Genomic DNA, 7384 nt, shown 5'->3' with positions numbered 1-7384 from the left:
CAGACAGGACCAGGTTGGGAGAAAGTGAATCCATTTCTCCAGGGGGGGAACATTTGGAGCTCAAGGCTTAACTTCAGCGGCCACGGTGAGCTCACGGGTTCCTCTTTTCTTCCTCTGAACTGTCTGGAAAACCACTCTCGCTTTTTTACAAGAGGAACTGAGAGCACCTCAGCAGCTCTAACCTGTCCACCTCAGCCCAGGCAGCCCAGCAAGCAAAGGCCAGAAGGAACCCCCTGCACCATCACGCCCACCTGACAGGAGGCCCAAGCGAGGTCCCAGGCAGATGCCTCCAGCTCACCAGGGCCTGGCTGGCCTTGTCTAAAATCACGGCAGAAATGAAAGCATCGTTCCATGCGGATGGGGGCAGGGCCTTTAAAAATGCCCAAGTAGCTAGATTCTATAAAATCTGTACAGGAAACACTGGGGGAACACATCCCACTTTCTATGTGTAAAAAAACAAATTCACTTTTAAAACTTCAGTCTCTAAAACTTATTTATCCAGGCCCTGATGAAAGGACATAAAGCCTTTCTAAATATGTACTCTGGACATACACCTTCCTAGCAGTTAGCCGCAAAGCCGTTCAATCATTCTAACATTTTACGTCTTCCCAAGGCTTCAAACACTGTTATAAAAATGCAATTGTATCCCCTATCCAGACGATGCGAACACTTTTTTTTTTTTTTTTGCAGTACGCGGGCCTCTCACTGCCATGGCCTCTCCCGTTGCGGAGCAGACTCTGGACGCGCACGCTCAGCGGCCATGGCTCACGGGCCCAGCCACTCCGCGGCACGTGGGATCTTCCCAGACCGGGGCATGAACTCGTGTCCCCTGCATCGGCAGACGGACTCTCAACCACTGCGCCACCAGGGAAGCCCCGATGCGAACACTTTTAAACGACAAGAATAATAAGAAAATGACAACGTGGTTACAAAGGACATTTGGATGAAATAAGGATGGAACGGCATTGGGAAAGAATCCCCTTAAACAGAAACTGAGCTGACTAGCAGGGAAACTGACCCACACTCAGCCTTCACCTAACATGCCAGGATGAGCAACAGAAGGAATCAGCATGGTGCCCTGTAGTCTTTGTATGGAGACTTAAGCTGTGTTTCAGTGACCGGTGCTTTTCCTTTCTCCATCAGTGTTTCTCCCTAACTTCAGCCAGCACAGCTTGAGCCTCCATTTCCCTCGTAGGCGGTGCTCAAACTTCACAGGCTCCTAAATGCCCAGTGATGGGCCAACCCCACCCCCGGTTTCCAATTCAGCAGATCCGGGGTGGAATCTGAGAATGCGGTTCTAACTAGTTCCCAGGAGCTGCCGCTCCTGGCCTGGGAAGCACCTGCTGGAGAACCACTTCCCCAGTGAACAGCCCAGCTTCCCCGTGAAGACGTCCCAGGCTTGAATTCTGCCGTGATCTTCCAAAAACACACTTTTAACACTTAACACATAACTGCTTGGCAGTAGAGAAGTGTCTGCATCTTATGATGCTACCCAGATCATACATTCTTTGAGGATAAAAACTGGGTCTCAAGACCAGTTCCCTCTGTGCAGGTCTCACACATGACCTCTTAATTGGGTTAGCACCACTGAGTATTTACATTAAAACTAGGGCATGAATCCAGCCACAGAAAGCTGCCTGCCTCTTGACAGTGTATTCTGAGCACAGGGCGCCGCCTGCGCTCAAACTCGCCCTCTCTCTCTCCTACTTAGCGCAGCACAAATTCCTTTAGAAGCTTTAACATCTCGCGTTCACTCCAATCAACACGACTCGTGCTATTTTACCATTTAACGTTTCCATTTAATGTTTCCCCCTTAAGAACCCTAATTCCACAGTCCAAAATCTGATTGTATGTAATAAGGTAGAGATGTGCGTCAAAACCACTACCGCTGTACTCAAAGGGGATGCCACAATATGGCTCTAAACTGCTTTACATTTAAACGGGAGCTTTAAAATTTCTTCAGTAAATGGAAAAACAAGTAATAATGATACTGTCATATCCATTCTTCTGAAACACGAGAGCAGTGCGTGGAGTAGGTGAGAGAAAGGTAACATCCTGTTCAACCTTGGCCCCGCCTCCCGTGACCTCCTTCTTTTCTTTCCCAAAACGGAATCCTCTCCTACGGGCTCCATCGCTCGTTACCACGCTGGATCCCCTGCTTTTCCATAGAGGGTAACATGCACGCGACCATTCATCGCGGCCCCTCCTCACGGTCAAGCTCTCCATCTCCCCACACGGCTCAGCCAGGCTCACATGCTGGGAGACGGGTCCCCGGTCACCCGCTGGCCCCAGCAGCCCACCCGCAGCTCTGCACGCTGGCTGGAGCAGCTGCCGCCCTCACGGACACCGCCCCGACGGGCGAGCTGTGTCACAGGCTGGGAGGGAGGATGGAGCAGCGTGGCAGCGTGAACCCATGGGCCAAGTGCGCAGAAGGCAGGCTCCTGGTTCAGGTCTGTGAGCTGCATCTGCCGCGCTTCCAACCTCACAGCCCAGAACTGGACCCAATGGTCCCGGAGAAGAGCAGAAGCACCACTTAGACCACACGAGGCAGGTTCCTGGCACTCAAGATCCCGGTCCAGGCCAGGACCTCTCTCCAGTCCTTCCAGCGTGGCGCTCCGGGGCCACCTCCAGCCCCCAGGACGTGGCGGCTGAGGACGACTCCATCCCCATCCCTGACTCAGAGTTGGGAGAATTAAAGTGTCACCCTTCAGGTGACAAAAAACAGTGATCACTGTGTGTAAAGAAAAATCAACTCAAAAGCCACAGCTGAGACGTGGGTTTGCAGAGAGAAAAAACGAAGGCCTAACACAGTGCCCCCAAAAGTCCAGGCTCATCAGTCTTACCTAATGACTCTCCCTCTGCCTCTTCACACTACCTTGATGAAAAGAAGGGAAGCATAAACGGAGAGGAGGGGTGGCGGGCAGGGTTTAGGACCCACAGCCGCGGCAGCGGACCCTCTGACGGGCTCATCCCCTCCCTCCCTAATGCCTTTCCCACACCTAGGAATGACTGAGAGCAAGCCCTCCTACCAGTGGCTCTCGAAGCGCGGTCCCCAGCAGGAGACACCAAGGAAGTCACAGGATGCTCATAAGCTCTTTCTTGATCTGGGCACTGCTGCTGTGAGCAGGCAGCCAGCAGAACACGTACATTTCCTGTCTGTATATTCTCGCTCAGTGTGAAGTTAAAAACACGCCTCCAACAAACACATTAAAGGACGCTCAGCGTCACTAATCATCAGAGAAATGCAAATCAAAGCCACCATGAGGTACCACTTCGCACCGGTCACAACGGGCATCATCAGAAAACCTACAAACAAGAAATGCTGGAGAGGGGGTAGAGAAAAGGGAACCCTCTTGCACTGCTGGTGGGAATGTACACTGGTGCAGTCACTACGGAGAACAGTACGGAGGCTCCTTAAAAAACTACAAATAGAGCTGCCGTATGATCCAGCAATCCCACTCCTGGGCTTATATATCCGGAGAAAACCGTATTCGAAAAGATACATGCACCCCAATGTTCATTGCAGCACTGTTTACAATAGCCAGGACATGGAAGCACCCTAAGTGTCCATGGACAGATGAATGGATAAAGAAGATGTGGTATATATATACAATGGAATATTACTCAGCCATAAAAAAGAATGAAATAATGCCATTTGCAACGACGTGGATGGACCTAGAGATTGTCATACAAAGTGAAGTAAATCAGACAAAGACAAATATTATATGATATCACTTATATGTGGAATCTAAAATATGACACAAACGAACTTGTCTACGAAACAGAAACAGACTCACAGACATAGAGGACAAACTTATGGTTACCAAAGGGGAAAGGGGGAGGGGGAGGGATAAATTTAGAGTTTGGGATTAACAGATACACATTACTACATATAAAATAAACAATGAGGACCTACTGAATAGCAGAGGGAACTACAGTCAATATTTTCTAATGACCTATAAGGGAAAAGAATCTGAAAATGAATACATATACGTATGTATAAGTGAATCACTTTGCTGTACACCTGACACTAACACAACATTGTAAATCACCGACACTTCAATGAAATAAGTTAATTAAATTTAATAAAAGTATCACATTTGAAAAAAGAAGGCCTCCTGCTGGGCTAGAGCTATGGACTCAGGCAGGGGGAGGCAGCATGCTTTCGGGGAACGGGCTTGCAGACAGATGCGGGACGAAGACCACGCCTGCCAGGACGTGGCTGCTGGAGCCTCCGCCCACCCTCAGGACGGCAGTCAGTGGGCGGCGCCCACCGGACCTGCGGAAGCCCACCAGACGAGCTCGCACTCGGGAAGCCCGGCAGCGCGCAGCCAGCCACGCGGGCAGTGACAACCCGCTGGCTTGCCGGTCACAAGGAGTGAGCGGCACTGATTTCTGCAGCAGACGGGCCAAGGCGCCAACCGCCATGGGCCGGGCAAGCTGGGACTCGGGGCACCCTTGCCAGTGCCAGGGGAGCCATGCCTCCCCCCGGCCGGCCTCGGTCCTCGGTCCTCAGGGGCGGATGTCCCCTCCTCCATCCAGGAGGAGGCTGAATGTCCCCGGCTCGACAGTCATGTCCGAGTCTCTCTCCTACAACTCTGACCCCGGCCCCGACACGTCCAGATTCTCACTCACTCAGTCCCAGTCTGTGCACTGCGGTGACCAAGTCTCTCGTGGGACACCTCGCCGGCAATGAACCCTGCCCCGAGAACAGTCCCCGCGCAGGAGCACCCCTCCCGGGCACTGCTCCGCCCTCCTCTCCCAACCTACCCAGCTGAGGCTCGCACTCCTAAACGGAGGGACTTTGATCCATACCAAGTTAGACGGAATGGACAATAAAATTAACCGATATGACTGCTTTGATTTAAAATGAGGAGGCAGCGGAGAGAGAACTGAGCTTTCAGATTCAGATCAAAGCTATTTGAAAGTTCACAGCTCTGTGCAGTCCCGATCATGATCCAGATTATTCCCACTCCCGTACCCCCGGACTCTGAGGACAGAGCACACAGCGCCCAGCATGGAAGAGCCTCTCAGCCACTGAAAGAATGAATGCATGTGTCATGCCTTCCTGAAATCTGTGAAACACAGAAAAATTCTGATGTTACAAAGCCGAATAAAAAGAACCGGATACAACACAAAATGGTGGAGGCACTCTGATAACTAGCGTGAGTCCAGAAAACCAAATGCAGAAAAAGGAACCAAAAAGAAACTTCAGAACGGCTGTGCGCAGCGAGACTCAGAATGCTTTTCCTGTTACAATTCTCCATTTTCCATTTTTCAACAACAGCTATGCCTTACTTACAAACTACGGGGAAAACGACTTCACGTTTTTAAACTCTTGCTGCCAAACCAGTAATGATCACTTCACTTCTCTGTTCTATAACAATTCTGAGGGCTTTATTGTAAGGAAATGGTCAGAGTCAAAACAATCTCAGATGGCTGGAAGGAAAAGCAAAGCACGTACACTATGAGACTGCTGTACTACTCACACAGCTTTTCCTTCCGTGTGATTGCTATCAGTAATACTTACATAAGCCAGCAAAGGTAGAGCGCTGCAGCTGTAGACTCCTTTAAAGCACAAAACTCCCCAATTTCCCTTTATTTGGAGACTCAGCTTAGTACCTAGCAGCAGCACAACGTGCATTAACAACGAGAGGATTTCTTTTTTTCTTTTTTTTTTTTTTTTTTGCGGTACGCGGGCCTCTCACTGCTGTGGCCTCTCCCATTGCGGAGCACAGGCTCCGGACGCGCAGGCTCAGCGGCCATGGCTCACGGGCCCAGCCGCTCCGCGGCATGTGGGATCTTCCCGGACCGGGGCACGAACCCGCATCCCCTGCATCGGCAGGTGGACCCTCAACCACTGCGCCACCAGGGAAGCCCCAACGAGAGGATTTTTAAGCTGCACACAAGGAAAGGAAAGGTGAGACTCCAGGAGGTCCCCAAGCTTGTTAAGTGAACAGGTGGCTCTGAGGAGGCTCGCAGTGAAACTGGGGCTCTAACTGCTTTGTACCTCAACCTTAACAGCAAGGGAGACGGCAGCCAGGCTCGCTAGGGCCGGGTCAGAGGTTCTCTGGGGTGACACTCTCCACCCGCGAGAAGGAGCACTGCTTGTTTTGCCATCGCAGTGAAGTGATTCACTCTTCCTGGAGTCAGCCTGATAACCGGCAATTCAGAGACAAGCTTCCGTCACTTTTTTAGGCCCAGTATCAGACCTCGATCTACAACCCTCCCTCCCTATGACTTTTACAGCCTGGCCCGGCGCCCCCTCCCCCGTTTCTCAGAAATTAACGACAACCAGGATTACTTTTAAGACTTCCAGAAGTTAGAAACACACTGGTGACAACGGATTACACAACTTTTAAAGTTTAACTCTGACTCCGGGCCAGGCTGCCACTAGCGTGTGGACCTGAGCAAAGTGTCAGCAGGCCGGGTCGGGGAAGAGGTTCGGGGCTGAGCTCCAGGGCCGGGGTGTCGGCCCGGGAATCACCCTCTGCAAAGCATGTGACCGGGGCACACGGTGACAGAGTCAGGCGGAAGAGTCAAGTCCTGTCCAGCACAGCACCTCACTCGACTTATTAGACCTCAAGCAGCTCTGCGGGATGGCCAGGTTTCAGGGGTCCCATCTCTCCTTTCAAAACTGCCTTAATTCTCACCCAAACTGTGTAACTCACGAGAAGTAAGCTTTGAGAAATACCTAGGAAGGGGCTTCCCGTCTGTCTCCGTCTCTCTTCCGTTGAACATATAGCTATAACATCATTAAACTTTTCCGTTGATGCTTTGAAGCAGATGCTGGATTGCTCGGGGTACAACGCAGAGCTGTACGAGCAAAGGCATGTCCTAAGGTGCTGTCCCTATTGAGACACGGCAGCTCACACCCCCAGGCCACAGCCGAAGCTCCAGCCCCCCTGGCTGAGCACACAGACCCCCTTGCAGGAGGCCCTCCCATCGTTCTGGAGCCCCTCACAGGCCTTGTGCTATTCAGGTAAACTACACGCCTGTGTCGCACGCTGGACTGGTCTCTGATCTCCCTGGAGAAGAACTCTGTTGTGAAAAGGACTTTCCCCCCGCCCACTCTCTCTTACATTTATAACATTTTTAAAAATGCTTTGAAGCATTTATAATTTTTTTTAACATTTATAACATGGGGATACAGCTATTTATCTCACAGAGGAATAAAGAATTCAATCAAATTACTGTTAATGGTATCACACCAACAACTATTATTATTCTAACTATTATAGCCATTGGGATAATTTTGTAATTACTAGGAGCTACCAATTAAACCGTGCTGTAATGAAATGAACCACCAAATAAGATGAAAAAAAAATAAAAAGCAATTGACGCTCTTCTACAATTTATCAAGATAATCTCATTGGTTTTGCAG

The sequence above is a fragment of the Grampus griseus genome (genome assembly GCF_964374135.1).
Source record: "Grampus griseus genome assembly, chromosome: 4".
In the NCBI taxonomy this organism is placed as follows: Eukaryota; Metazoa; Chordata; class Mammalia; order Artiodactyla; family Delphinidae; genus Grampus; species Grampus griseus.
This window is presented reverse-complemented; position numbering follows the sequence as displayed.